Here is a 13,146-nt window from a genome sequence, read left to right as displayed (position 1 = left end):
TCTCAGATAAGGTTATCTGCCATCATGTTTCTATGATTCATCGCCATTCTGTTGTGAATTTCTATCAGACTCAGAGTCACTGATATCAGGATCAACATTGTCTTTTTCAGCTTCATCTGATTCATCGCTGTCTGAATTAGCAATGAGTGATCTACCTTGTTCCATGGTTTGCTTTTTCATTATAGCTATTTCAAAGTATGTGATCTGCTTTGACTATATTTTCAATTACAATTAACATTACTTTGTCAGGCTTGATATCTCACTCTATCACACTTTCATCTAGGCATTCTTCTATTGAATCTCCAGTCTGTGGATGAGGTTAAGGTTTGCATGTATAAGTTTAAAGGTTCCTGGGTCAAAGAAGCAAGCTGATATACAAAGAAATTAACAAGAGAGGCCTTTTTTGTCCATCCATCTAGGCATATTGTGACCTTTCTACTCCTTGCGATCATTTCTTTCAGTTTCTTTGTTAAGGATGCTCTGGTTTGTTGCATCATTTTCAAGGCTTTGGCTCTGCCTCAAGGTCTGAATTTGGGATCCAAGGTTTTAAGCATGTTTCTAAATTCCAGTGAATAAATAGTCATCATTGGACTTCTAGTAGCAATAACCATATCCAAAACTGATTTCATGCGTACACTATACTGGTTAGATTGCTGGCTATGGGGCCATTTTACAAAGGTGTGATAGGGCCCTACCGCCAGGGTAGCACGGGAGCCCGGCGGCAGTTCTGAAGTTGGTGTGCACAGTTTCCCTCGGTAGAAAATAAATTTCTATTTTCTACTGTGGGGGGGCGTTCCAGCAGTAATTAGCAGCGTGACCATATTGCCGCATGCTGCCCAATGATCATAGGGTTAGCACATGAGGCCTTACTGCCTTCTAAATATGTGGCAATAAGGACTCAGGCAGTAAATAGCCACTTTCTAATTTTAATATTAACACACAGCCATTTAATGACCCATTTTTAAAAAGGTCTTTTTCCCATCACGGTAAAATATGGCCCAGTGTGCGCCAATTTCATGCACCAAAACTAGTGCAGGCCACTTTTTATTGTGGATTAGTAAAATGACCCCTATATGAGACAGAATATGCTTTGAAACTCATGAATTCGGAAATGGTAGGATTCAGGCTTACCAGATTATTTTGGTTGGTGGTCATTGAATCATCCTGCTTAATATTTTTCCTCATTGACTCCTGTGATTGTAAGATTTCTGCTTCTGTTTAATGGAAATGATCCATGTGTTTTCTAAGATTGGTTGGGTTTTTCCCTGCAATGAGCTCATAGGAGTAGAGAATCCACAAATGTGGAGAACTCAAAGAAGTCCCACGGATAATCACAAAACAACAAAGAAGTGGGTAAAAAAACAGGAGTCCCAGACACTGGATCACAGTGAAGATGAACCAAATTTTATTAAACAGTATATTGACTCGACACAGCGTTGTGTTTCAGGAGTCTACAAATAAAAACAATATAAAAACAATATATATAAAAATGATAACATAAGAAAAATAATACATATATAATTTGAATACTGTACAAATGTAATGTGATATGAAATGAAAAAATAAATGAATATTTAAAAACACTGAATAATATGAAGAACAAATAGCAAAACCATTATAATAGTTTATGAATCTCTAAAACATGTATATGACAATTTTAATAAATCTCTAAAACATGTATATGACAGTTTTAATAAAAAGACAATAATATAATATTTTGAATAAACACTGGCATTTTCTGAAAAAATGAGCATGCACAAATCAAAATTATCCAGAGAAAAGGTTAAAAAATGGGGCAAAACTAAATACTTGAGTAGAGAACAATGACGATGATCCAGAGTTAGCAATGCTGGAAAATGCAGTCTGTATTGTAATGGTCTGTAAAAATGGTAGAATATAAATGCTATAATAACACTGTGCCTCAAAAGAAAGGAAAACAAAAGGAAGATACCACTAAAATGTGGGGCACAACCTAATTCATAACGGAGTGCTTGATATGACTATTGAAAACGAGAACTATTTTAACCAAGGAACAGAGAATAAGTCTTTGTGCGGCTCATAGCATTCACACTCGCTGTCACCTCTAAACCTAACCAGGCACCTGCTTTTCTTCATATATTCAAAAATTCCCACACACCATTTTCCCTCTTACTTTTAGCAAATATCTTGGACTGACTCATTTTATTCTCCCAACAGCACAGAAAACACTGCTCTTCAGCTGGGCATTTTAAAACCATGCACAACAACTAACCCACAGACAGACTTTAATGGCCAGAAAATGTTATTATTGCTGACAATGTGAGGCACATGAAGGATTGACAGACTGAATGATTTTTGTAAAAATAGGAACAGTACATGCACAACAACTAACCCACACACTTTAGTGACAAGAACATGTGGTTGTTATAGTAGCTGAAAATGTGAGGCTGACTGAATGCTCTTTGTGAAAATAGAACTGTGTTGACTTAGCATTCATTGTTCGACTAACACTACGAGACAGAAAACAGGTCATTCGCTTTTGCCTTGTGATCTAGCACTGAAACAATGCTGCTCTTCTACAGCTCGGCAGACAGCAGATTTGGTGGGCCCAGGTGGGCCAGCAATCACACAGTTGGAACTTGAGCTCAGGTGGGCCAACAGGAACAGGCATGCAGACAGAAAATTGGGTAGGCCTGGATGGACTACCAGGCATGCAGACGGCAGATTGGTTGAACCTGGGTGGACAAGCTGAAGGAGACATGCAGACAGCAGATTGGGTGGACCAGCAGGAGCAGGCACGCAGTCGGCACTTGGGCCCGGGTAAACCAACAGGCACACAGACAACAGATTGATAGACCCAGGTAGGCCAGCACTGTAGATACGCAGATGGCAGATTGGTCATGCGCTGGTGGACCAGCAGGCATGCAGAGAGCACACTGGGTGTCAAGCCCCGGAGTAAAATAGTGAGTCCCTGTGTCAGACAAAGTGTAACAGCCTAACAACCCTGACCTTACCTTGTGGAATGGAGATGAAGAGCCAAGGTACCACGGCACAGTCCAGGTCCGGGCAAAAGGCAAGTGGCAAACAAAAGCACAGTCCAGGTTCTGGAAAAGGTTCCAAAGCAGGAGAAGTAAAGGCACAGTCCAGGTCCAAGCAAAGGTTCCACAGCAGGTGGCAAGCAAGACACAGTCCAGGTCCGGGCAATGGTTCAAAGGCAGGCGGCAAGCAAAACACAGTCCAGGTCCAGGCAAAAGTTCCAAGGCAGGCAGCAAGCAAAACACAGTCCAGGTCCAGGCAAAGGTTCCAAAGCAGGCAGCAAGCAAAACACAGTCCAGGTCCAGGCAAAGGTTCCAAGGCAGGCGGCAAGCAAAACACAGTCCAGGTCCAGGCAAAGGGTCCAAGGTAGGCAGCAAGCAAAACACAGTCCAGGTCCAGGCAAAGGTTCCAAGGCAGGCGGCAAGCAAAACACAGTCCAGGTCCAGGCAAAGGTTCCAAAAGGACAAGCAGCAAAGACAAGAGAAACAAACGCCCAGGAGTCTACATAAGTAGAAGCCGAAGCAACGAGTGAGACGAGAGGCTGCTCTTAAATAGCTCCCCCCCCCCCCCCCCCCATCAAGAGGACAGGGAACAGCTGACAGGAGGCAGAGAACTAGTCGGCCATCAACGAACCCCGGATTGGGGCCTCTGCGCCCGGAAGAGTATCCTTGCTTCGGGAACGCCAGCGCTGCCAACATGGCCGGCGATTGCCCGCTGCAACAGAAGAGAAACGGAGAGCCGGTGCAGCCCAGATGGCGATGACCAGGGTCGGACCGACCTCTCTGGTTAGCGCCCTCCTCAGCAGAGCTGGCGAGCGACGTGGCGGAAGAGAGAACATCACAGGTGAGGGACGCAACACTGGGTGAGCAAGAACTGCACACAGATGGCAGATTGTGTGGGCATGGGGGTCCAGGCCGAGCACTGCATACAGATGGTAGATTGTTTGGGCCCAGGTGGGACAGCAGGCAAGCAGTCCACAGATTGTAGCTCTGCAGTTTGCTGCATCTCCCTGACCTCTGCTGACACCGTTAACCGAGCATGTGTGCGGTTGCCAGCATTGGAGGTCTCAGAGAGATGCAGTAGACTGCAGAGAAAAAGAGCAGCGTTTTTTCAGGATCAGCAGCAGGCACACAGCTCTGGCTCAAGTAGGACTCGTAGGAGGGGACAGCATTGTGTACAGCACTACAAACTGATAATTTTCATTCTACTGTATGGAATTTAAGTTAAGGGGAATTAATAAGTGTAGTTCTTATTCTATTCTGGTCTTTACATTTTTTATTCTTATCTACTTCTTATTCTTATACAAAATGATAATTTTCATTCTAGTTCTCTAGAACTAATGATCTAAAATGTTTGTTCGTAATCTTATTCATGTTAACAAATATATCCCTTCCTAAAAAAATGAACATTAAAATCCCATATTACAAAACTTGTTTGACAATAAGCATGATGTTGAGCTATGAACTCCAATAACCAATTCAATGCCTTCCTTGTGATCCCTGAAAGATTATACACTAAAAAAAAACACCCCACTTCCCCCCAATCCCTATCCCTAGCAATACCTAAAAATAAACATGTAATGCCATAATAAGTATAGGACCCTAATACTGTAACTGATAACCATACTTTGTAAAGAACTTCCCCCTTCCCTCTTTTTGTAATCCCTGGAGCAAAAAATGATTTTGTAGCATAATTGACATAGGGCGTTCAACCTAGGTTCCTCTAATTGGAAGAACCAGGTTTCTGTAATAAATACCAGACCATACTTGGAATGCCCCACAAGATCCCTAATCACTTCTAATTTATTACAATCCAATCTAGCATTAAAAACAACACAAGAAATTGGAGTGATGTTAGCAACTTTAGAAAAACAGCTCTACTCACTGGTACTAAGGTCATACCTATAAAACCTGTATATCGCCATCTACTGGGATGAGCATTATATTTCCCCTTAACCACAATTGCAGAAATCTCATTAGTACAACTAGCCACAAAATCTATCAAATTCTCCAGGCATCTAGAATATGTAGAACACAATTTAGGCTGCCATTGCCTTACAAAATGTGGTATTGTAATAGAAATTGGCATTGGCAAACAACTAATAATAGCCCCATAAATCAGTAAGCCCACTAAGAAGCCCCTAATAAATAACTGCAGCATACAGCTAAAATGGCATAACTACCATGAAGGAACTTCTAACTTAAGAATATCCAAACAACCCAAAAGTGCCAGAATCCTCCCTGTAATACTCTTGCCAACCAAGGTGCCCATAAAGGGGCATACTAAGGGATGCAACACACTCCTTAAGTGTGCCCATAGGCGGTCGGTGGCCCAACTGTTTGGGGAGGCTAAAGGGGGCGGGTTAGGGGGTTGAGCCGGGGCGGAGCTTATATCCACAGAAAAAATAAATAAATAAAATTAAAATAATCACAATTAATACCTTTAATTAAATTTAGATATTAGATATGTATCATATATCAAAGAATAAAGTGGTTGCTCAAAGCATATACTAACCACAATCGCTCAACTGCAACACACTATGCACAACTTTGTGCAAAAACACACTCAGAACCTTACTGTACCATAAATATTACACTGGGCAGAACCTAATACACCAATATACCACCCATATGGAAAATGCAGACCGTCAACAATATGAAACAAGGGATCATAATATCATGATACATGTAGAGCCACAAAACACCCTAATTCATGTTTAATGTGGGATAAAATGCCATAAATAAGTAAATAAATATAAACTTTTAATGTTGAGCACCTGATTCTCAAAGTGGACATATTCCAAACACTATAATGAAAATAAAATGATCTTTTCTACCTTTGTTTGGTGACTTTTTCTGATCATGCTGGCCCAGTATGATTCTGCTGCTATCTGTCCCTGTGCAGGTCAGGAAGTCATCCTCGTTAAATATCTCCCTGGCAACCCAGGACACCTCCAGCCAACCCCCCTCCCCCGCTCTCCGAGCAGTAAGGTAAACAAACCATAAACCAATTTCTACAACTGGACAAGGCTAGAGGGCTTTCACTGCAGCTCCTGCTGTGAGGATGGAGGTAAATCAACAATTTAAACCCCTCAGAGCACAGCAGGGGAGGCTTAGCCTGTCCAAGCCTCTTATACCAGGCGCCTATGAGTGTGCCCCTTCAGCGGTGCACCACAGAATTGGCTCACTTAAATAAAGGGCAGTCTCAACTTTCAATGATGACGTCACAGATGGCTGTGGCTAATGCTACACCACCGATGGTTCCAACAAGCAGTCAAAGAAACACTAATTGAAGAGCAAAATACTCATTCCCAAATGAGATCTGCAAAGGTACCAGCAGCCAGAGAAGCACTAGTTGAGGGGCTTGAGGACTGGCCCTGAGCATTTGACACCTTCAAAATTTGGCAGATGCCTATCCTAAATCGGGGCCTGATTAAATGTGCCATGACTTTGTGCTTGAAGAACCCATTTATTCTCTATGCATTGGTATGATTCCCCTATACAAAGTGAGATAGATTTTACAACATATGGGGGGGGGGGGGGGGGAGGTAGGGGGACAGATTTTGAATTTAGCTCACATTTTTATTGGTAGTAGCTCAAGGTGAATTACATTAAGTAGAATTTCACTTTTCTGACCTTCCTTATCTGACATCCTAGATTACCCAACACACCTCAGTAGCATCACAGCATTATCATGGAGATGCGCACAGGTTTTTCCTTTCTTATTCCTGGTATCAAGTTTAGTTAAAAGGCAAAAGTGCTAGGTAAGATTCCTGGGCAACTTAAATTTTAAACTCCTTTTTACTGCTTCTTCTTTTGAAACATGCATTTAATATTCTTCTAACTTATTCCTCATCCACTTATTCTATATTATCCAACTTTTCAATTATCCAAAAACTTGTTGGTCCTTTTAACATTGCCATTTGCACAGACCACTTCACCACAGAGATTTAATAAACAATAATATAACAAATTCACACAACTTCATTTAGTGGAATAAATGTTTTGGCCACAGCTTTATTTCTTAACAGAATATAATTAATTTTTACCAATCAAATTCAAATACAAATACAGGTTGTAAACCCAAATGCATTTTTTAAAATGTATATAGAGCTATTCAGTAGCAAAACTAGATCACTATAAAACTGGCATTTAATGTAACACACATTGGCATGACCCACGGTGTCATAGAGTAAAGCCTCAACTCATGACAGTACCACCCATGAGTGTTCATTATATTTCAAATCATCTTCACCAGGTTCAAATCTCATTGATATGCATTTGGGCCTAAATAGCTCAGTTCCACCAATCTCCTATAAAAGGTGTGACCTCTTAACACCCTTACCCATACCCACTATAATTCCTTAAAACCAAAGACTCACTCACAACACACCATAAACAATACACATATCTCATCACAACATGAAGGGTGGCAGGGAAGGGCAAAATTCTTCTCACAAAAACCTAAACCCACTGCACAATCCTACTCTCCTCCCTCCCAACTCCCGAATACTGATATCCCACCAAAATTAACATTCTATTCTTCAAAACTCACTTCCCCCCCTCTTGTTTTTTTTTACATTTTTTAATAACCACATTTCCTTTTTTTCTCCAGACCACCAGCTAACTGCCCAACAAACTTAGGCAATCAAAATCACTCCTTGCCCTTACAGAATTACTTCAACCCCACTTCACGTTACCTTACCCAAATTAACCCTTTATTACATATTCTCCGTGTCCTGTCTCAATGTTAACACCCTCTCAGCTACATCTGAAAGGGGTTCCCTTACGTTGAATAATCAAGACTCTACTGTATGCATTTTCTTGTTTCTCAAAAGCATACAATCTAAGCTTGTATCTGAAACAATAGAGAGTTATGTGACTTGCCTAAAATTATGAGTGGTCAGTGGCGTAGCCACAGGTGGGCCTGGTGGGCCAGGGCCCACCCATTTAGGGCTCAGGCCCACCCAACGGTAGCACATGTTTAGTGGTAGGTGGTGCGGATACCAAGCTCGGCCAGCTGAAGACTTCCCCCCTGATGGTAATGAAAACGCTACTCTCCATGATACTGGCACCTGAGCATGCTCATTTTTCAGCGCATACCTGCTGTAGACTGCCAAGGTGGAAAGAAGCGTTTTCCCGCCAGCTGAGATATTTTTTTGGTGGTGGTTGGGGGGGGGGGGGGGGGGGGGGAGAACACTTGGTGCCCATCCACCTCTGCCTAGGCCCACCCAAAATCTATTGTCTGGCTACACCCCTGTCTCAGAGTGGCAGTGACATTTGACCTCTGGCTTCTCTGGGTCTCAGCCCACTGCTTTAATCATTAGGCTACACTTCTACTCCAGCATATGGTTTCCATTAGCTCTGTAAGTGGAAGAAGAAAGTTCACAGTTAAACTTTCAAAGTAATTTAAACTGTCAGGGCAACCTAACACATGAAGAGTGGTGGGATGGATAGAGAGATACTCATCTGCATCATATTATAGAGGTAGCTAGTGTCAAAAAAATCTGTGCTAGTGCAATGAAAAATCCTGATTGCTCTTGGAAATCCAGATTTTCATTGTCTTTTCTTTACTGTTGAGTACACAAATAATGAGTGTACTCAAGAACGTAGGCACCTGTTCAATAAAATAAGAAGTTGGCACATTATGAAAAAAGAGGACCATCAACAATTATCACACCTATCATGATATCTGCAAGAAACCAACAGACTGTTAGAGGAGTCACCATTTTCACCTATACAGATCAACAATGAGTGTAGTGTAAAGAGAGAGATATAAGCAGATGCAAAGATACATATATCTATAATTTCACTAATTATATATTTTGTAGCCAAGGGAACATAGCATTTCAGTACTAAATAGCTGTCAATTAATGCATTATTTCCAAATGTTTGATAGATTATTTTGTATTTCTTACTAGAACCAAAAAAAGAAACCTAAGACAATAAGCCGTTCATCATTATCAGAACAACACCACTGATATTTTCGAAAGGGTTCTAGCTATGTTATACAATTATATTCTTTCTATTCATTTTCTTTCCTATTAGATACATTTTACTATACAAAATATTGTAATTAAAAACAATAAATAGAAGAGACAATATTAGCTTAAGAAAAAAAATATCCAGTTTATGTACCAAGCAGATGTAAGAAGCAGATGCCAGATATTGCATAGTTTGGCAAATAGCTTGTTCCAGATGAAGCATATTTAAAAAACTGTTTCTTAACATCCTCATTATATAGAATAATTTTATAACAAATGGGGGATCTTAAAACAGGCTTTCCAAAAGATATACAATAGCTAATTTTAGTCTCATTGAAGCATGGACATGCAATTCATTTCCAAACTATGTCAAACAATTGGGCAACCAGGATGAGAAAGCAAAATGAATTAATCTGTGAGAGTTGACCTCATGGTGTTTTTTTAGTGTGTATATCTTCTCTGTGTTTGGTCCTGTTCTGCCAGTTCAGAAAAACACCACACATTTTCAACTAAAGTCTTCTCAAACCGATCTTATTTTTCAGAAGTTAGCAACCCTAGTTAAGGTTAAAATAACAAACATTATACATGGGGAAGAATATTTTAGGGGTCCTTTTACTAAACCATGCCCAAAAGTGACCTGCGCTGGTGTAGGCGAGTGTTTTGGATGCACTCAGCGCCTGGAAAAGGGATTTTTTTAATGTGCCGGAAAATGGACGTGTGGCATGCCCATTTTTGGCCTGAGACCTTAACGCCACCCATTGACTTAGTGGTAACATCTCACGTGCTAACTGGGAAGCAAGCGTGCAGCACACGCCAACTGCTGATTACTGCCTGGTAAATGCCCTGTGGTAGAAAATATTTTCTACTGTGTGTTTTGAGCATGTGCCAAAAATGGAATTGCTGCCTGGGGCATGCGGTAGCCAGGCGGTAGTAACATAGTAGATGATGGCAGATAAAGACTTGTACGGTCCATCCAATCTGCCCAACAAGATAAACTCATTGTATGAGCTACTTTATATGTATACCTGACCTTGATCTGTCCTTGCCATTTTCAGGGCACCGACTGTACAAGTCTGCCCAGCACTAGTTTTGCTTCCCAATTACCAGTGTTGCACCCAATCTCCGCTAAGCTTCTGTGGATCCATTCCTTCTGAACATGATTCCTTTGTATTTATCTCACACATTTTTGGATTCTGTTACCGTTTTCATCTCTACCATCTCCTATGGGAGGGCATACCAAGTATCCACCACCCTCTCCATGAAAAAAAATACTTCCTGACATTTTTCCCGAGTCTGCTCCCCTTCAACCTCAATTCATGTCCTCTAGTTCTACCGCATTCCTATCTCCTGAAAAGATTTGTTTGCAGATTAATACCTTTCAAACATTTGAACATCTGTATCATATCACCCCTGTTTTTCCTTTCCTCCAGGGTATACATATTCAGGTCAGTAAGTCTCTCCTCGTACATCTTGTAACACAAATCCCATACCATTTTTGTAGGTTTTCTTTGCACCACTTCAAGTCTTTTTACATCCTTAGCAAGATACGGCCTCCAAAACTGAACACAATACTCCAGGTGGGGCCTCACCAGTGACCTGTAGAGGGGCATAAACACCTCCTTTCTTCTGCTGGTTACACCTCTCTCTATACAGCCTAGCATCCTTCTGGCTATGGCCACTGCCTTGTAACACTGTTTTGTTGCCATCAGATCCTCAGATACTATCACCCCAAGATCCCTCTCCCTGTCTGTACATTTTGACATTGTGATGTCCCTGTCTGTGCCAATTGGATGCATGTTGGGCATGCGTAGGCACCTACGTGCCTTTGTAAAAGGGCCCTTGAAAGCATTTCCTATGTGCAGATCAGCTGTCTGAATTCTTCCCTCCTACAATGCAACTAAAGGTTCATGCAGGGTTTCACAATGATCATACTTTTAGCCATACTGAGAGAAGGCAAGGTGTGTTTAAGTAGGGAGCACACAAATATGTTTCCTTGAAAATGTATGTGAAAAATATAAGCAGCCTTTGTTGCCATATGGACAACCTGAAAATTTCTCCATACCGAGTCCGCAAAAGGTGACAGTAGCCCCTAGATTTCCCAAAGTTCTATGGCAACAGCTATCAAATTTGGCTTTGGAGCAGAGTCACTCAGTACTTTGTAACCCCTCCTTTGGCAAAAATATAAGCTTCTAAACACTCTCTGTGGCCTGCTCAGAGTATAGTCTCATATTTTTCCCACTCTTGCAGAGTTCCTTTAGATCTGAAATATTCTTAGATCTCTTTGCATGCATTGTAGATCTGAGATTTCCCCACAAATGTTCAATAATATTCAGGTTTGGAACTGTGGAGGCTATTTCAAAACCTTCATTTTTTTTTCCATTTATGGTTGATTCTGAGATATATATATATATATATATATATATATATATATATATATATATATATATATATATATATAATATATATATATATATATATATATATACAGTGGGGGAAATAAGTATTTGATCCCTTGCTGATTTTGTAAGTTTGCCCACTGACAAAGACATGAGCAGCCCATAATTGAAGGGTAGGTTATTGGTAACAGTGAGAGATAGCACATCACAAATTAAATCCGGAAAATCACATTGTGGAAAGTATATGAATTTATTTGCATTCTGCAGAGGGAAATAAGTATTTGATCCCCCACCAACCAGTAAGAGATCTGGCCCCTACAGACCAGGTAGATGCTCCAAATCAACTCGTTACCTGCATGACAGACAGCTGTCGGCAATGGTCACCTGTATGAAAGACACCTGTCCACAGACTCAGTGAATCAGTCAGACTCTAACCTCTACAAAATGGCCAAGAGCAAGGAGCTGTCTAAGGATGTCAGGGACAAGATCATACACCTGCACAAGGCTGGAATGGGCTACAAAACCATCAGTAAGACGCTGGGCGAGAAGGAGACAACTGTTGGTGCCATAGTAAGAAAATGGAAGAAGTACAAAATGACTGTCAATCGACAAAGATCTGGGGCTCCACGCAAAATCTCACCTCGTGGGGTATCCTTGATCATGAGGAAGGTTAGAAATCAGCCTACAACTACAAGGGGGGAACTTGTCAATGATCTCAAGGCAGCTGGGACCACTGTCACCACGAAAACCATTGGTAACACATTACGACATAACGGATTGCAATCCTGCAGTGCCCGCAAGGTCCCCCTGCTCCGGAAGGCACATGTGACGGCCCGTCTGAAGTTTGCCAGTGAACACCTGGATGATGCCGAGAGTGATTGGGAGAAGGTGCTGTGGTCAGATGAGACAAAAATTGAGCTCTTTGGCATGAACTCAACTCGCCGTGTTTGGAGGAAGAGAAATGCTGCCTATGACCCAAAGAACACCGTCCCCACTGTCAAGCATGGAGGTGGAAATGTTATGTTTTGGGGGTGTTTCTCTGCTAAGGGCACAGGACTACTTCACCGCATCAATGGGAGAATGGATGGGGCCATGTACCGTACAATTCTGAGTGACAACCTCCTTCCCTCCGCCAGGACCTTAAAAATGGGTCGTGGCTGGGTCTTCCAGCACGACAATGACCCAAAACATACAGCCAAGGCAACAAAGGAGTGGCTCAGGAAGAAGCACATTAGGGTCATGGAGTGGCCTAGCCAGTCACCAGACCTTAATCCCATTGAAAACTTATGGAGGGAGCTGAAGATGCGAGTTGCCAAGCGACAGCCCAGAACTCTTAATGATTTAGAGATGATCTGCAAAGAGGAGTGGACCAAAATTCCTCCTGACATGTGTGCAAACCTCATCATCAACTACAGAAGACGTCTGACCGCTGTGCTTGCCAACAAGGGTTTTGCCACCAAGTATTAGGTCTTGTTTGCCAGAGGGATTAAATACTTATTTCCCTCTGCAGAATGCAAATAAATTCATATACTTTCCACAATGTGATTTTCCGGATTTAATTTGTGATGTGCTATCTCTCACTGTTACCAATAACCTACCCTTCAATTATGGGCTGCTCATGTCTTTGTCAGTGGGCAAACTTACAAAATCAGCAAGGGATCAAATACTTATTTCCCCCACTGTATATATCACATGATTGCCTTGTTGAAATATCCAGCCTCCTTCCAGTTTCAATTTCTGGGACATTAGCTT

The sequence above is a fragment of the Microcaecilia unicolor genome, chromosome 2, assembly GCF_901765095.1.
Source record: "Microcaecilia unicolor chromosome 2, aMicUni1.1, whole genome shotgun sequence".
Taxonomy (NCBI): Eukaryota; Metazoa; Chordata; class Amphibia; order Gymnophiona; family Siphonopidae; genus Microcaecilia; species Microcaecilia unicolor.
The sequence above is the reverse complement of the archived record's forward strand: the minus strand, read 5'-3'. Positions refer to the sequence as shown.